The sequence below is a fragment of the Pleurodeles waltl genome, chromosome 4_2 (assembly GCF_031143425.1).
Source record: "Pleurodeles waltl isolate 20211129_DDA chromosome 4_2, aPleWal1.hap1.20221129, whole genome shotgun sequence".
In the NCBI taxonomy this organism is placed as follows: Eukaryota; Metazoa; Chordata; class Amphibia; order Caudata; family Salamandridae; genus Pleurodeles; species Pleurodeles waltl.
Genome location: NC_090443.1, coordinates 959,930,672 through 959,949,291, shown reverse-complemented (window position 1 = coordinate 959,949,291; position 18,620 = coordinate 959,930,672). Strand labels below are relative to the sequence as shown.

The 18,620-nt window shown below is 49.4% G+C and overlaps 1 long non-coding RNA gene across 1 annotated transcript in view; it reads right to left on the bottom strand.

The window, feature by feature from the left end:
* Nucleotides 1-15,253: 15,253 nt before the first annotated feature.
* Nucleotides 15,254-18,620, bottom strand: part of LOC138293533 (uncharacterized) — a 110,212-nt gene continuing 106,845 nt past the window's right edge. Inside the window, exons 2-3 of the long non-coding RNA XR_011203033.1 lie at nucleotides 16,824-16,933; nucleotides 15,254-15,628 (exon numbers count right to left, since the gene is read on the bottom strand). This is a non-coding gene — a long non-coding RNA (uncharacterized lncRNA). The remainder of the gene's footprint in view (nucleotides 15,629-16,823; nucleotides 16,934-18,620) is intronic.

The window sequence follows — 18,620 nt, the reverse complement described above, 5'->3', positions numbered from 1 at the left end:
AAGACCCCGCCAGGAAATGAGACTCTCCTGATCGTCACCCTTATGTCCCACTCTGTCCCCCTGTCCCCCTTGAACTGCCATTTCTTCACTTCCTATGCCCTCTTGAACAATGTACCTGTGATACCAAGAGACTGGACTGTACCCTGGACTTTCCTCCACCATCACACAGCCCATTACACATCCCCCTCTACTTATGAGCACTTAAATAAACACCCTTGGAAAAATACAAATCTGGAGTCTGACAAATGATTGAAATATGTATCAGTACAACATCATCAAAGCATAGCAAGTCATACGTACAGTCAAATTAACATTGGAATGACCTTTAGTGGGCAGCAGTAAACACACCAGGAGCCAGAGTGACCACAGAGATCTGAAAATAGAGATGCCAAAGGGTACAGTAAGTGACCATAGACATAGGGAAATCAGGCTGCCATATACAATGTCCAACAGAAAAATGAAAAGTAAAATGAAGTTACAGCGTCTTACCTGTGTGTCACTGGAAGTACTGCTGTATTATATCACTTCTGTTGTCCACATCTCTTCCTCCGCCTCCTCTTCCACATCGTCCACAGGCTCCACCGCTGCCACAAGACCATCTCCTGGCCCATCCCCCTGCTGAAAAGGCACCTGGCGTGTCAAGGCCAGGTTGTGCATCATGCAACATGCAACAATGATCTGGCACACCTTCTTGGGTGAGTAGTACAGGGATCCACCAGTCAGATGGAGGCACATGTACAGCATCCATTTTAGAACATCCTCATTCCTCACTCCTCATCCATACTTCTCAACCCTGCTTCTCATCCATCATCCCTACTTCTCATCATCATATATCATCCCTACTTCTCATCCATCATCCCTACTTCTCATCCATCATCCCTACTTCTCTTCCATCACCCCTACTTTGCATCCCTGCGTCTCATCCCTGCTTCTCATCCATCATCCCTACTTCTCATCCATCATCCCTGCTTCTCTTCCATCATCCCTACTTCTCATCCATCATCCCTACCCCTCATCCATCATATATCATCCCTACTTCTCATCCATCATACATCATCCCTACTTCTCATCCATCACCCCTACTTCTCATCCATCATCCCTACTTCTCATCCATCATACATCATGCCTACTTCTCACTTCTCATCCATCATCCCTACTTCTCATCCATCATACATCATCCCTACTTCTCATCCATCATCCCTGCTTCTCATCCATCATCCCTACTTCTCATCCATCATCCCTACTCCTCATCCCTGCTTCTCATCCCTACTTCTCTTCCATCATCCCTACTTCTAATCCCTCATACCTGCTTCTCATCCCTCATGCCTGCTTCTCATCCCTACTTCTCATCTATCTTCTATCATTCCTACTTCTCATGCCTCAGCCATCATCCCTACTCCTCATCCATCATCCCTACTCCTCATTCCTCATCCCTCAGTCATACCAACACATTTTCAGTTTTGTGAAACACACCTTCACACTGATTGGTTGGGAACAGCCAATCAGAGTTATGAAAGAGAGCTACATTCTATTTCATTGAAAAACAGCCTCCTCATTGCACATGGTGGGTGAAGAGAGAGGAGAGGAAATGCAACTGTGTGTTTGTTTCCAGTGAAATCAAGGCTGTGCAATATTTCATTTTATTTAACTCAGTGTTTTTCTGTTTACACAGGCCTCTGCAGAAAGCTCTGCTGGTTTGGGAAATACAAGGAGCACAGCCTGGGCCATTAATCAGCTCTTGGAGAAAGGGTTATACAGGCATCTACAGTTCAACTGAAAACCTTTCTGCTTTCAGTTTCATATGTAGAAACAAAGGGGGTCATTCTGACCCCGGCGGTCCGAGACCGCCGGGGCCAGGGTCGGCGGGAGCAGCGCCGACAGACCGGCGGTGCCCCTCAGGGCATTCTGACCGCGGCGGTTTTCCGCTGCCCTTAGAATCCCCCGCCATGGGGGATTCTGACACCCCCTACCGCCATCCTGTTCCTGGCGGTTCGCCTGCCAGGAACAGGATGGCGGTAGGGGGTGCCGCGGGGCCCCTGGGGGCCCCTGCAGTGCCCATGCCAATGGCAACTGAAGTGCCAGAGGGCCCCACTGTGTATTTCAGTGTCTGCAATGCAGACACTGAAATACGCGACGGGTGCAAACTGCACCCGTCGCACATACCCACTCCGCCGGCTCCATTCGGAGCCGGCTTCCTCGTGGGGAGGGTTTTCCCGCTGGGCTGGCGGGCGGCCTTCTGGCGGTCGCCCGCCAGCCCAGCGGGAAAGCCTGAATGGCCATATGGCCATATGGCGGTTCCCGCGAGGCGGGCTCGGAATCAGGCCCAAAATGTTTAAAATCAACTCTGGTGACAGTGCAATCCAATTCACCCAAACCTTTTCTGGTTTCATTTTTATTTGTAACAAATAAAATGTTTAAATATGAGCCTGCTTTTTATTTGTAACAAATAACATGTTTACATCTGAGGCTGCTTTTATCTCTGAGAGCTGTTTTTTTTATTTTCTGAAACCAGAAAGATTTTCATGAACTGTAGATGAACTGTATAACCCTTTCTCCAAGAGCTGATTTATGGCCCTAGCTGTGGGCTCCTTGTATTTCCCAAACCAGCAGAATTGTAAGAATGCAGCTCTCTCTCATAACTCTGATTGGCTGTTCCTAACCAATCAGTGTGAAGGTGTGTTTCACAAAACTGAAAATGTGTCGGTATGACTGAAGGATGAGGAATGAGGAGTAGGGGTGATGGATGAGGAGTAGGGATGATGGCTGAGGCATGAGAAGTAGGAATGATGGATGAGAAGTAGGGATGAGAAGCAGGGATGAGGGATGAGAAGTAGGGATGAGAAGCAGGGATGAGGAGTAGGGATGATGGAAGAGAAGCAGGAATGATGGATGAGAAGTAGGGATGATAGATGAGAAGTAGGGATGATGTATGATGGATGAGAAGTAGGGATAATGGATGAGAAGTAGGGATGATGTATGAGAAGTAGGGATGATGGATGAGAAGTGAAAAGTAGGGATGACGTATGATGGATGAGAAGCAGGGATGAGGGATGAGGAGTAGAGATGACCCATGAGAAGTAGGGATGATGGAAGAGAAGCAGGGATGATGGATGAGAAGTAGGGGTGATGGATGAGAATAGGGATGATATATGATGGAAGAGAAATAGGGATGATGGAAGAGAAGCAGGGATGATGGATGATAACTAGGGATGATGGATAAGAAGCAGGGATGAGACGCAGGGATGAGAAGTAGGGATGATGGAAGAGAAGTATGGATGATGGATGAGAAGTAGGGATGATGGAATAGAAGTAGGGATGATGGATGAGAAGTAGGGATGATGGATGAGAAGCAGGGATGAGAAGTAGGGATGAGGAGTGAGGAATGAGGATGTCCTAAAATGGATGCTGAACACATGAACCTGGCTTTCAGGAGGCCGAAGGTCCTTTCAATTATCTATCTGCCTTGTTCGCCCATGTGCCTCATTGTAACGTTCCTCTGCCCTTGTCCTGGCATTCCTCACTAGAGTCAGTAGCCATGAGAGGTTGGGGTAACCAGAGTCCCCTGCAAATATAGAGGGACTACTGTTAGACACACACTAACCCTTAGGGACAACCCCATACCCAGACACCTACTTATACTGGGTGGTGACCTTGGGCTCACCTATTAGCCACACCCAGTTGGCCCATCACACATGGGATGCTGCTATTCCTCAAGATAAAGGTGTCATGCACAGAACCAGGATACTTGGTATTCACATGGGAGATGTACTGGTCCGCCAGGCGCACCATCTTCACATTTATAGAATGATAGCTTCTTCTATTCCTGAAAACTTGTTCATTTCTCCAGGGGGGGGGAGACAAATGCCACATGTGTACCATCTATGGCACCAATGATGTTGGGGATATGTCCCGGGGCATAAAAGTCAGCTTTCACTGTGGCCAAATCCTCCACCTGGAGGAATACAATGTAGCTGTGCATGTGTTTCAGCAGGGCTGACAACACTCTGGTCAACACGTTGGAGAACATTTGCGGAGACATCCCTGATGCCATGGCCACTGTTGTTTGGAAGGAACCACTTGCCAGGAAATGGAGCACTGACAGGACCTGCACTAGAGGGGGGATACCTGTGGGCTGGCGGATAGCTGACATCAGGTCTGGCTCCAATTGCGCACACATTTCTTGGATTGTGGCCCGATCATCTGTATGTTATGATAATGTGTCTGTCCTCCATTGTCGCAAGGTCCACCAGGGGTCTGTACACCGGAGGATGTCGCCATCTCATATTCTGCCTCAGCGGTTGAAGCTTATGGAAGAAAATGGTGATCAGAGGGTCATATTAACAGATTTATTGCACTAATGATGTTTTTTTCTTTTACAGAACCAGTATGTGAATCCAAAAATCAGTTACTGTGCCAATGTCTGCTGTGACGTAGTTAGGTGCCATGCCTTGTGCCCCCTGAAATCGCTGCTGCCTGACCTGTGAGGAGGGACAAGTGGAAATGAGGCAACTTCCCTTTGGTTATCATTGGGCCCTATGCGTTCCAGGAGCCAATGGCGATGTACGCCGGCGGTGACGGTACACACCGCCGCGGACGTGACCGCCATTTTCTATCTGTTCGCTCACTTGCTACCTGACCTTCAACAGGAGAGGACCTACACTGCAAGTGCTGCTGTGACCTGTGTCTGGAAGCGACAGTGGCTCATGTATCTGGGGAAAGGGCCCCTGCCTTCACTGCGGAGGTGTTGGAGAAACTGGTGGATGGGGTTCTACCCCAGTACACGTTACTCTACGGTCCTCCAAACAAACAGGTGAGTACACTGTGAGCATGATGCGTGGGCCATGAATGTATGGATTGCTGTGTGTGTAAGCCACATGTAGGGGGGGCAGAGGCGTCCTGGCCAGAGTGCTGTGTGTATGGTGGTCAATGTATGTGCGTCAGGGGATGGGAGGGATCTGGTGGGCCATGAGAGTGACGGTCCGGAGAGTTGACTAATTCCATTTCCTGCTGTCTTTTCCATGCAGGTCAGTGCCTACCAGAAAAAGGGTATTTGGCGTGCCATCGCCAAGGAGGTGCGGAACCTTGGGGTCTTTGACAGACGGAGCACCCACAGCCACAAACGGTGGGAGGACCAGGGCCGCTGGGCACAGAAGACGGTGGAGGCCCAGCTGGGGCTGGCCTCCCAACGAGGAAGGGTGCACGTCCCACCATGACCCCCCTGATGGTCTGCATCCTGGCGGTGGCCTATCCGGAGTTAGATGGGCGCTTGAAGGCATCACAGCAGCCACAAGGGGGTGAGAACAGATTCTGAATCCTGACTTTGCACGCGTTAAGGGTTACCTGGGTGGTGAATGTGGGCTGTGGGTACCCCTAGGCCAGGTTGAAGGTGGCAGGGTAGGTCCCTTGTTTGGCAGGATCTGAAGCACTCCTACCCCAATGGTGTTAGTGGGCATCTACTACTGGGCAGGGTCCTGTGGGTTTCAGGTGTGCAGCTAATGGCGGTAGGCATTGTACCCCATGGGCTGGTGACTATCTTAGTAACTGGTACTGCATGGCCTAGTGCATAGGGCTGCTCCCTGTGTGTTGTGTACACCAATGGTGGTGGGGTTGCTGGCATTGACCAAGTGTATCCTCTGTCTCTCCCCCCCCCCCTTTTTGTTTTGTCACCCTATCCTTGTGTGCATTAGCATCATCTGGCAGAGGAGCAGACGCACCGGCGATGAAGGGAGCTGCATCCCACATGGGCTTGGAAGCCGAATCCACTGGCGGTGAGGGCACCAGTGGGACAGAGGGCAAGGGGAGCACCACGATGGGGACAGGAGGGGAGACCACAGACAGCGACTCCTCCTCCAATGGAAGCTCCCTGGCAGTGGCTGACACCTCTGTGCCCACCCCAACAACAGGTGCAGCTGCCCCCCCCACCAGCACCGCCCTCCCAGCAGCCCCTCAGCGTGTTTCCCGTGCCCGCTCACCCAGGAGGGTGGGCATCTCCTTCACCCCAGGCACCTCAGGCCCTGCCCCAGTCAGCCCTGCTGCCCTCAGTGAGGAGGAGTCAAGTGTGGGCTTGGCCCATGATTTGTGGCCCAGTGACCCACAGACATTTTGAATGGACAACGTAGCGCCTTATATACATACTGTATATTTTTGTAAATACCTTTTTTATATTTATTACGTATATCTGCCTATTTCTAAAATATCACTGATTTAACTCTATTACATTTGTCCTTGCATTCTTCCAGGGGGTTACGGGGTGTAAATGTAATGTTGTTGCATGTGTTTGTGTGTATGGTGTTGTGGGTGAGGGTGGGGGTGTGGGTGTTGCGTGTTGCGTGTGTGTGTGTCACTCTCTTTTTCCTCTCCCCTCCCCTGTGTACTAGGTGCAGTACTCACCGTGGTCGTCGTCGCCGCCGCCTTTCATATTCCTGGTAGATGAGGCGGTAGACCAGAATGGGCAGGACCTGCAGCTCGGGCTCCATGGCATCCTGGTTCTTCGTTAGTGTCGAGCGGTGAGTGTTTTCCCTTCCAAATCCTGTTTCCCCCATGCTTTTGATGGCATTGGTACCGCCCCGGAAAAGCTGGCAGATAGGCGGTTGTGATGGGGTGGACGGTACATTGTCTTCCGCCTGTCTGTTGGCGGTTCCCGCCGCGGTGTTTGTTGCTACCTCCGTGGCAGTCGGCGTTTTAAAGTGGCTGTCTGTGTTTGCGGTTTCCGCCGTGGTTGTGATCCCATTTTTTTTTACCGCCGGGCTGTAGGCGGTAAGACCGACTGCCAGGGTTGTAATGAGGGCCTTAGTTTTGTTATCTGCATTATAAACGTTCTTTGCAGCAGGCACATTGTCCCTCTGCGCTACTTTATGATGAGTCAAAACTGCCACTAGACTAAATTCTGATCTCTCACCATAAGTAACATTAATCACCTGTTTCCTGAAACTGCCGGACAACTGCTTTTAAACCCATGTCATTTTTAAGCTCAGCACCCCTACCCAAGACAGCGCCAGGTGCAGCGGCACCAAATGCACTGCCCTAGAGCCGGGGCTGGGTGGAAAGCCTCAGCCAGTACCCAGGCTCAGGAACCTTTCTCTGCACTTCCTCACAGCATGTGTGATTTGCTACTCCTGTGACATGAAACAACTTGCAATATCTCTGATCGCTTTCATTTTCAATTGCCTCCAATTTTGGCTTTCTCTTTGTCTGTACAGTCCTCCTATGGCAGTGGATGCCGTGCCTAAAGACCAACTTTGTCCTTGAGCGACAACATGTAGTTTTACTTCTATGTCTGTGGCCTTCCCCGTTTTTGGTTTTGAAAATCTGGTCAGCCTACTCCTAATTATAGAATTGCATTGGCAGTTTTTTATTTAAATAAAATTGGGCGCATGCACAGATGGGATGTGCATCCACCCTTCTCTGTAAACCCTCCTCTCAGACAGATTAGAGATGGGTGAGCCACTGAAGGCTCGAGCTAGGAGCAAGCCAAGTGCCTGACTCAGCTCGTGGTCCTTTTTAGGTGTGGGCAGTGAGCTCCGCTGGCAGATTTAACAGAGTTTTTGGCACTCTGCACTCCGCTTGGAGCGCGGAGTTCGACCAAAAACTTTGCTAGTCCTGCAGCAGAGCAGAGCTCACTGGTGTGCGTACTGCAACCTAGTTATGGGCCACACAGCACGAGCGCAAACAGTCTGCGCTTGTGCTGTGGGCCCCATAACTGGACTGCACTTTACACTCTGAGCTGCTGCAAGCTGCTGCTGGGGGCTGCACTGGCCCCAGCTCCAGATCCAGGCCTCCCTTCATTCACTGTCCTCAGCAGCCGGGGAGCAGGGGGCAGAGGGAGGCAGAGAGACAGGCCACTGGCAACGGGTCCTTCCTGGACCCAGGTACCTTTGTTTCGGTTTCTCTTCTATGTGCACACAGGGCTAGCACTGGGCATGGACAGTATTTGCATATGAGGTGGGTCTGTGTTTGGAAAAAAGGAAATGTGCAGTCACAGCTCCACTTGAAAAGAACCTGTCTACCCAGAGTCCCTAGGAAAGGAAGTGGTGTAATGGGGTGCGGTGCTGAGGATAACAGGGAGAGCTGCAGCCCCCACCACATAGAGATGTCTGTGGCCTGAGAGAGTGCCTTAGAGCCCAGTGGCAGGCCAGGCTAGGGACTTTGTGAAAATACAAGGCTGCTGGTGGTGAGCTGGTTTGCAGCTGCTAGTGCTGGGCCCTAAAGAAAGGGTGGTCTGTGGCTGTGTGTAAGTGCAGAGAAAGCGATTGCAAGACTGGTGCAAGACAGTGGGGTGCTTGGCCCTCCGTAGCAAGTTTGTGAAGATGGGCAGTTGGTGAAGGGAAGTGCGCAGGTGTGGTTGAGAGCAGCAGGCTCCAGGCCGGTGGTTTGTGCCAGCAAAAGAGGTCTGAAACTGCAGTTTTTGCTGACTGCGGCTACCACCCTGCCTGAATGCACCCGATCTCAGAAGCGCTAAGCTGGGTCGGGCTGCTCGACCCTGCTTAGCGCTTCCGAGATCCGGTGCATTCAGGCCAGGGTGGTAGGGCAGGCGGCACTCCTCCCCATGCGGAACTCCATGGAATACTACTAACTTTTTAGTCAACTCCGCGGAATTCTGCGGACTCCATGGAATTCCGCGGAGTGGACCTTAGAGTCCAAAACGAGCCAAGCTTAAATGTGTCTTGTGTTTGCCTACAAGCTGTAACTTAATGCACCAAGAAATGAAGAGAAAGCATTAACCTTTGATGTAAAATGGGAGACTGAAAAAGATACCCACCTAGTGGCTGAAGTGCACAATGCCAGTCAAGAAAATCAGTGATAACTCCCAGCAGCCCAGCTTGCAAACTGTGCGATCCTGGGCAAATAGTTTATTTCACCCATCCTCCTGTTGCTACATTATCTCAAATGACAGCATCTTCAAATTTGTGAGTGTCAGGATATGCTGCACACAAAAGCCACTGGTGGCTGATTTAATAGAATGTAATGGTGCTCTGTGCATAATAAGAATTTAGGCCTGAGAAGTTCATGTTTAAAAAACGAACTTTTCTTAAATACCTCTCAATGCAGTGATAGAATATGATGGTACTAAGGTGAAACCCTGCAGTGTGTTACATAAATAAACCTTCTTCAGTTTTGAGGAGACTTCATCATAATTTTACATGGTGTGTGTTGCATAATTTACATGACAAATATTTTCAAGGCTGGGCTCGTGCACAGGCTCTTAGGGCCCAGCCAGGCCCTTGGCTCGGCTCTCGCTCAATTCTCCCTGTTCATTTGTTGGCTCGCCCGCCTCTAAGACAGACACACACTGGTTTGACCCCCTTCTCCAGTTCTTTTTGGATTTGAATTTCTCCTTCCTTCTCCCTGCTCAGTGTCTGGCGCAGGGCCCCGCTCATTACTGGCTGTTTTTCTTGGATGAAGACAGATGTTTCTAGATTAAATTTGCCGCTGGCGGCAACAGACCCCGCCGCACTGATGGAAGGGAGAAAGGTCTGGCTTTTAAGAAATCAATTTAGAAGATACAGGGAGGCGGGGTGTGCTGGCTAAAAAGGAGGGCGGAATGAATGAAGGAAATAAAGTGAAAGGGAGAAAGAGGGGGAATAGTAATCCTAGGTGCCAAGTTCCCCCGGGTGGCATAATACATGCTGCAGCCAATGGGGCACCCCTGGTGTCCCATTGCCCTGGGTACCTAGGTACCATATACTAGAGACTTATAAGGGGACACCAATATGCCAATTGTGGAGTGCACAAAGGTCATAGGCAACCACATCTGGAGGGCGAGAGCACAATCACTTGGGTCCTGGTTAGCAGGATCCCAGTGAAAACTGTCTAAGGACACTAATAGCATGCAAACAGTGAGGGTAACCATGCCAAAAAGAGGGTACTTCCTCCCTCCCCACACACAAAGGACAATAAGACCCAGTTGAGTCTTTATTGTCTAAGTGGAAATATCTGGAGAGTCCTTCTGCATTCGAGTGGTTACTCTCAGGTCTATATTCCACTGTATAGTCCATTTCCTGTCGGGAAATGGAATAGTCAGGCCTCAGAAGGCTCTGACTTGGGTTTGAGTTGTAGGGGCAGTCCAATACAGAATTGTCTGGAAATTGCCCTGGAATGGCTGGATCTGACTTCCACCTACCAGGCGGCCCAGATAAACCACTTTTCCTGCCCTATCTGGCATTTTGATTCCTTGATAGTGAGGCCTGCTTTTTGCAGATCCTCCAATACATTTCCATGGTAGACCAGGTGACTTTCCCAGGTGGAGCTGAAGGCAGATATGTCATCAAGCTAAGCTGCACTGAAGCTTTCCAGGCCTTGGAGAACTTTGTTGATCAGCCTTTGTTAAACGTGGCAGGGGCATTCTTCAACCCAAAGGGCATCACTGTGAAGTGATAATGATCACTAGGTGTTGAGAATGCTGCTTTGGGTTTGGCATCCTTTGATAACTTGATCTGCCAGTATCTAGCAGTTAAATCAAAGGTCCTCAGATACTTGGTAGCAGCCAGAGTATCCATTAGCTCGTCTATCCTTGAGATTGGATGAGCATCAGTTGTCGTGACTGAATTGAGTCCTCTGTAGTCCACACAGAACCTCATCTCTTTTTTTGCCATTCTGAGAGTGGGGTGTTGGTACCAGGACTACAGGACTAGCCCAAGGGCTGTCTGAAGGCTCAATAACTCCAAGGCGGAGCACCTTTTGCACTTCTGATTTGATGCATTCCCTGATATGATCAAGCTGCCTGTATATTTTACTTTTAACAGGCAGGCTTTCACCTCTGTCAATGGTGTGTTCACATCATGTGGTTTGACCAGGGGTCAAAGTGAACCGTTCAGAGAACTGACCCAACAGATTTTTGCAGTCATCCTCCCGTTGGTCAGAGAGGCAGTCAGCAAGAATAACTCCCCCTACTGTACCATCCACTGTATTGTGGGAGAGGAGGTCAGGGAGAGGGTCACTCTCTTCTTCCTGACATTCATCAGTGGCCATGAGTAGTGTCATGTCAGCCCTGTCATAATAAGGCTTTAGGTGATTCACATGAAGCACCCTGTGGAGGCTTCTGGGAGTGCCTAGGTCAGCCAGGTATGTGACCTCACCTTTTCTCTCCACAATGGTGTAGGGACCGCTCCATATATCTTGGAGTGCGCTGGGAGCCACAGGCTCTAAGACCCACACTTTCTGTTCTGGCTGGAAAACAGTCAGTGCAGTTCTTGGCTGGCCTGAAGATTTTTAGATGCCCTCTTCATGTATTCAGCCATTCTGGATTTTAGGCCCAATACATAATCCACAATGTCCTGTTTGGGAGGCTTAAGGGGTTGCTCCCAGCCTTCCTTCACAAGGGCAAGTGGACCCCTAACTGGGGGTCCAAACAAAAGCTCAAAGGGATTGTAGCCCACTCCCTTTTGAGGAATCTCCCTGTAGGCGAAGAGGAGGCAAGACAATATGACATTCCACCTCCTTCTGAGTTCTTCTGAGAGTCCCATGATCATGCCTTTTAGGGTTTTGTTGAATCTTTGAACTAACCCGTTTGTTGTGGATGATAAGAAGTGGTGAATTTGTAAGTTACATCACACTCCTTCCACATGGCTTTATAGTATGCAGACATGAAGTTTGCATCTCTGTTTTTTACCGCCTCTTCAGGAAAACCCACCTTGGAATAGATTCCCAGAAGGGATTTGGCCACTGAGGGGCTGTAGTAGTCCTAAGAGGAATGGCTTCTGGGTACCTGGTGGCATGGTCCACCACAACCAGTATAAACCTGTTCCTAGAGTCTGTTGGAGTGCTCAGGGGGGCAAAAATATCCACCTCAACCCTATTAAAGGGTACCCCAACCACTGGTAGTGGAACTAAGGGGGCTTTGGGTTGCCACCTGTCTTGCCAATGGCGTGACAGGTCAAACAGGAGCGACAAAACTCATTTGTATCTTCAGACATGTGGGGCCAGTGAAAGTGAGGGACAAGCCTGTCCCAAGTCTTGCTTTGCCCCAAAAGGCCTGCAAGGGGAATGTCATGGACTAAAGTCAACATGAACTCTGTAAATTTCTGAGGGATGACCAACCTCCTGGTAGCAGAAGGTTTGGGGTTCCTTGCCTCAGAATAGAGGAGGCTGTTGTCCCAGCAAACCCTATGGGTACCACTGACATCCCCTGCTTCATAAGCAGCAGCTTGCTGCCAGACTTTCCAGAGTAGGACAGGATTGCTGTTCTAAACTAAGAGCCTGATTTAAGAAAGGTGCGCTGCACCGAATGCAGTGTCACTTTCCTTTCGCCCCTTTGGGCCCCCCTACCACCACCATGTCTGCGCCATATCTAAAAGAGGGCGCACCATGGCATTAGTTAGGAAACTAGCATCATCATTTTTTACACTAGTTTGGAACTTTGCAGGATTAGCACCAAACATTTTGGCGCTAATCCTGCAAAGCCCACTGAGGCGCATTGTGAACATGCCACCTTTTAACGCCTGCACTAAGCAGGCGTTAAAATTGCGGGGGAAAAATGACGCAAAGAAATCTCATAGATTTCTTTGCGCCATTTTTTCAGCCTACCTAACGTGGGAACGCCCCCTTTACTTACATTGTGCCTGGTGCAGCCATAATGTAGCACAAAGGGTTACAAGGTGGCGCGGTGCTTAGGGCCTCGCTGGGCCACATTAGCGTAAACAAATGACAATAATGTGGCGCAAGGAGGCATCAAGGGCTCTTAAATCTGCCCCTAAGTTCCTCCCTGGTGGGTCCTCCTGCACCTAATAGCTCAGCTGTATTAACTTTAAGCTCTTCTGGTGTAGGTTCCACCCAAGGAGTAGGTTCCTCTCCCTCAAAAGTGGGATCCTCAATGGAAGTTTGAACCGGGGGTAACTTTTTACCCTACCTGCCTCTCTTTTTAGGAGCTGCCTCTCTTTTTAGGAGCTTCCTGCACCATTGTTCCAGGCTCCAGTGCTCCTTGCTCCCTTTGCTTCTTAGCCTGTACCCTTGTTAAGGCAAAGATATGCTCTTGGATGCCCATTGTTGCTGCATGGGCTTCCAATTCCACCTCAGCCCAAGCTGAAGTCTCTAAGGGCCAGATGTATCAAGCTCCCGGTTTGCATATTTTAAATAGCGAATTTTAAGAAATCGCTATTTCTGAAATGCAAAATGGGATGTATGAGAATTGCGATTCACTAATAGCGATTTCTTTAAAATCGCAATTTGCGAGTTCCAAATACCGAATCGCAAAAATAGCGAATCAGTATCTGGAACAGCCTGATGACATCACAACCAGGAAGTGAGTCAGTGCATGCTGTTTCCAGAAGCCCCAGCCACAGGAGCAGGCAGAGAGACCCAGCCAAGCACCAGGGAGTCAGTCTTGAGAGTCAGCCAGGACCAAACAAAACCATGGCTACTGATGGGAATGTGAAGGAGAAAGGAGAGAGGAAGTGCAAACTTAAATTCAGTGAGCTGGAATTGTAGGTGCTCACAGAAGAGGTGGTCAGGAACCATGCCAAGTTATTTGGAAAACACTCACTACAGGTGCTGGAAAGTGAGAAGAGAAAAATGTGGTCAGCCACCCAGACCAAAATATGTGCAGTGAGTGTTGTGCAGCGCTCCATCGAGGAGATACGCAAGCGCTGGTACGACTTGTGTTCACGTGCCAAAGGAAGGGTAGCAAGCAGGCTAAAGGAGGCAAGGAGCACTAGAGGAGGACCACCCACCCAGACACCGTCTACACCAATGGAAGACATGTTGGAGTCAACACTGCTTCCTGAAGCTGTCAGTGGTGTCACTGACATTGACACCTCAGGCACACCCAGCACCAGCAAAGGTAAGGGCAGTAATGATGTGTTTCCCCATATGTGCATATACAAATGGCCCTTAGAAAATAGCTATGGCACTATGCAGTGTGATAAGTAGTCCATGCCACATTTTACATACAACACAACAATGCATTATGGGAGTGGTAGTCTACGCCCCTAAAGTGCATCTACCACATAAATAGCAGGATAGTGTAAAACCAAACAGATACACGACACAACAGACTTTCAGAGATACTATGCTAGGGTAGATTTAATATTATGACGCAACTGTGAGAGTACATATACAAGAATGACATGCTGCGCATTGTTGTTGCAGATGTTCCGGGCCCTGACGCAGCAGAAGGTGGAAATGTGGGGGATTGAGAAAGTCAGCCACAGTCTGACTCAAACACCAGTGAGTCCATCATACAAGTACCAACTAGATGCAGGGCAAGAGTGCTACCCCTCCCTGAGTATAACCTGGACTCAGATGAATTGCAGGATGAAGTACCCACACCACCCCCAAAGGCTAGAAGCACCGACAGACCGCAGTCCCTGCCCTAGCTTCAGTCCACTGCCTTCAGGAGGAATCGCGAAGAAGGCAGACTCTGCACAGAGGAAGTTGAGAGCCCATCACTGTTTGGTGGCCTTGAGGCTTCCATGCTGAAAGTGCAGCATCTGCAATGTAAACACATGAGGTCAATGCACAGGCAGTTGGTGTTAATCAATCATAACATGGGAGCAATGCACAGGCAGTTTGAGTCTCCCAATGACAACATGGGATCAATGCACAAGCAGTTGGAGCCTCTCAATGACAACATGTGCAAGCTGCATGAGGGACAGCAAACAGCAGCAGAACATGCAAGGGAGATGACAAATGCCATTAGGAAACTCTGCACTGTGATGCAGCAGGATCATGTCAGCCACCGTAGGCGCCATCACCAAGTGGGCAGATTGGTTGGGTTCTGCAGATCTGTCTATTGGCTCACTACCACAATGTTTTGGTGTCACAACGTGCTGTGGGCATGCAAGTGGAGATGGCACATTGCAGTTGGGACATTGCACGAAGATTGGTGCAAGTCACCAATGTTTTGGAGACAATGCAGACAGCCCGGAGTGCTACAAACAACGAACTGGGTGGTGGGGATAGTGAGGAGCTCTCTAGCCTCAGCAGTCTCACAGCCCCTGTGATGGATCCTAGGCGTTGCAGTACCAGACACAGTACTGTCCCTGAACCCGCAACAAGAGGTGCCACCGTGACCACTGAGAACTCAAGTGTAGTGCGTGGACGTAGAAAGTAATGTTGAGAGGTACAGGGGACTTGCATATCATGTTGCAATGCAGTGCTACTATGATGCTAATAGTGTGACACTGTAACTAGGACCTGTTTGTGTATAGTGCTTACCTATGTCCTAATCACACATATATTACCTGACGTCAAGGCAATAAAGATGCTACTTACAGCAATACATAAAAGTAGACGTGGCGTTGTCGTTACTTACATCAGAAACAGTTGTGTGTGATCACAGCATGTCTTTGTCTGTTCTCTGCTGCACTGCTTCTGTCTGCTGGCTGAAGGGGTGGCAAGGGATCGTCATCCTTATCAGAGTCAGGCTCTGTGGGTTCCACTGGTATGCCCCTCATTGTTGCGATGTTGTGCAACATAGCACATGTAGCCACGATTTTGCAGGTGTTTTCGGGGCTGTACTGCAGTGCACCACCACTCTTGTGCAGGCATCGGAAACAGCTATTCAGCAGGCCGAAGACCCTCTCTACAACGCTGCGTGTCATCCTGTGTGCTGCATTGTACCTTCTTTCGCCTGGTGTGGCAGGATTCAGATAGGGTGTTAGGATGAAGGATTGCACTGCATAGGTACTGTCTCCTAGAATGATAGAAGAGTAAAATGAGTAATTGTTATCCGTGACATCATATGTACATTAAGGCGACATTGTCAACTATTACATTACCAAGTAGGTATCCTTCGCCAAACTTCCCAGCAAGTAGTCTTGTGTGTATTCCACTGCGCCTGAAGATGTAAGAGTCATGTGTGCTACCTGGGTATCTGGCCACAAGATCCGTTATAACGTTAGAGTAATTGCTTATGACCTGTATGTTCATGGAATGTGTACTCTTTCTGTTCTGATAAACATACTCTGTGGCAGATGATTGGCAAATAGCTACATGTGTCCCATCGATGCAGCCAATGACATGTGGTAATTGGGCAATCTGGTAGAAATTGTATTTGGTTTGTTGCAAATCCTGTGGGGTGTTGGGGAATCTTATGTGCAGATGGATTTTGCTAAGCATGGCATTGAGGAATGCATTCAAGAAGCGTCAATGCTTCAGCTGCTGCTATGACCCCTTGATAGCTCCCTGAGGCTAAGAGGTGCAGGGAGCATAATACCTGTGTAACCGGGCGCCTCCGGGCGCCGGTTCTTTGTCGGAGCGAACGACCGCCGGGGGATACCCCGGGGGCACCCGAGGGATTTCTGACGTGATGACGTCCAACGTCATCCGTCAGACAAAAACAGGAAGGACGACCGACGGAAGAGAAGCACCGCGCGACCCAGAGAGAGACGCCGACGTCAGGGAGAGCCGGAGAGACGAACGCCACGGACCGTCAAGAGAGAAGGGAAACCCCGCCGTGGACGAGGAACAACGGACGGAGAGCGGAAACCCTTGGGCGCCTCCCGCCCCTGCCGAGACGAAGTCGGGAGATCCCCTACAAGCCGGCCGCGTCCCTGGAGGGGCGTGGCCAAGTCAGGTACGAGCGTACCGGGGCTGGGACTGGGGTTCTGGGTGGTTGGCTGGGTTGAAGGGGGCTAAGAAGGGAGGGCTGAGGTCGTGCAGGGAAGGGGAGCCAATTTGAACAGGACCACAGTTAACTGAAGAATAATCACACCAGGACCGTACCCAGACCAGTGAATAAAACTGTAAGGGGGTCACAGAAAGGGCACAACGAAAGGAAGTCACAAGAGAAAAGTAACCCCACATTCCTCCACCTCCACAGAATCCCCCCCCCCTTTCACTCCTTACTAACCCCAATTAACCGTATATAAATAGTTTTCCCCACTTACCTGTTCCTTTCTCCTTCTTTGTTTTGGGAAATCCTGGGACCATGAGAGCCGGGTGAACAAGACCTCTCCCTCCGAACCGGACCAGGCCGTCCCGGGAACACCAAGGAACCCTGAAAAGAAAAGGGATTTATATTAGTTTTGGACTTGGAATATAACAGTTTGGCGGAAAAGCTAGTGCTACAATCCCAACGAACAAGAAAATAAACGTACTACACCCTTAAGTGCCGCGTCTGTCACCTTCTTCCAATATCCCCTCGACTCGGGATAGGAGACCCCGTCACAACCTGCACATGGGTGTGTATGCTATTGGTCCTGTGTGTGTTTCGCTCCAGTAGGGGTTGTAGATCAGCTATCAGGTCAAGTATTATGGCTGAGCTTAACCTGTACTTATCAAATATCTCCTCCTTTGTCTGGTCAAAAAAAGTAATGCGCAATCTGTAAATGCGCTCCTGTCTCCTCCTCCCTCTCCTCAAATCTGACAGGATCCTCATCCTCCTCGCCATGACGTAGAGTGCAGACATTGTGGAAAAAAGGCTGAGTCATTCTGGGCCTCTTTATATAGGTTGCACCTGTTTACCACTTGATTTCAATTCGTGGTAAATTGCACGTGCAAAAACCCATTCTGCGAATAATCGCAATTTGTGACTGGTTGATGCATTGCATTGTGTTTCAGAGTTTGCAAATCGCAGAATGCAATTAGCAAAATCTCGTCGCTATTTGCGAATCGCAGTATGCGATTCGCAATATCTAGCCGCAATTGTAAGGAATCGCTATTCATACATCGTGAAAGGTGTTTTTGTATTCTCAAACGGTGTAATTTACCAATTCGCGCCATTTGCGAATGCAAAATCCTTTCATATATCTGGCCCTAAATCATTTCCTAACAGACACTCTACTGGTAGAACAGAGGACACTACAACTTTCTTTGGGGCAGTGTTCCCCCCAACTAAAGTCAACAACTGCCATGGGGTGGCACTGAGTGTTGTGAGCATCAGTCACTTGGTATGTGTGACCTAGTAGGTGTTGTTCAGGTGACACCAGATTTCAGCCACCATTGTGACACTGGCACCTGTATCTCCGTAGGCCTCAGCCTCAACATCATTTATCAAGGGATGTTGTCTGTATTATTCTGTATTAAGGGGACAAGCATCTAGGGTGGCAAGGTCAATGCCACCCTCAGAGGCCAAAACAGCCTCAGTGGTATCCCTGACCAGCCCAAAGCTCACTACAGGCCCCAAGGTGAGCCCAGTTACACTTTTGGACTGACTACTGCTACTACTATTGTTGCTACGACTAGTGGCACTAGGGGTAGAAGTGGTAGTAGTAGTGGTAGGATGCTTGGTGCTCTTTTTAGGACAGGTGTTGTCACCTGCCCTATGACCTTTTTGTTCACATATGTAGCACCAAGGTTTCTTGTGGGAAGAGGAAGAGGACTTAGATCCACCCCCAGAAGAGTTTTGTGTGCCAGATGAAGACTCTTTTTCTTTATGTTTGTCCCCACCCTTGTCCTGATTCTTGTCTGAATCCTTCTTCTTGTTGTCACCCCCTGTGGGAGCTTTCCTACCCACCCTGGTGCGGACCCACTTGTCTGCCTTCTTTTCCAGTTCTTGAGGAGAGGTCAGATCAGAGTCCAGTTGTTAAGAACGTGCTCTTTTCAAATAAGATTGTATAAGCCATTATAATCACTTACTTCGCTTCCATGCAACCAGCCTTTCAGAGCTTTAACAGAGTAGTCCACAAAATCCTGGGAGTACTCCTTTTTAGTCTCCCTGAACTTGATCCTATATTGCTCTGTGG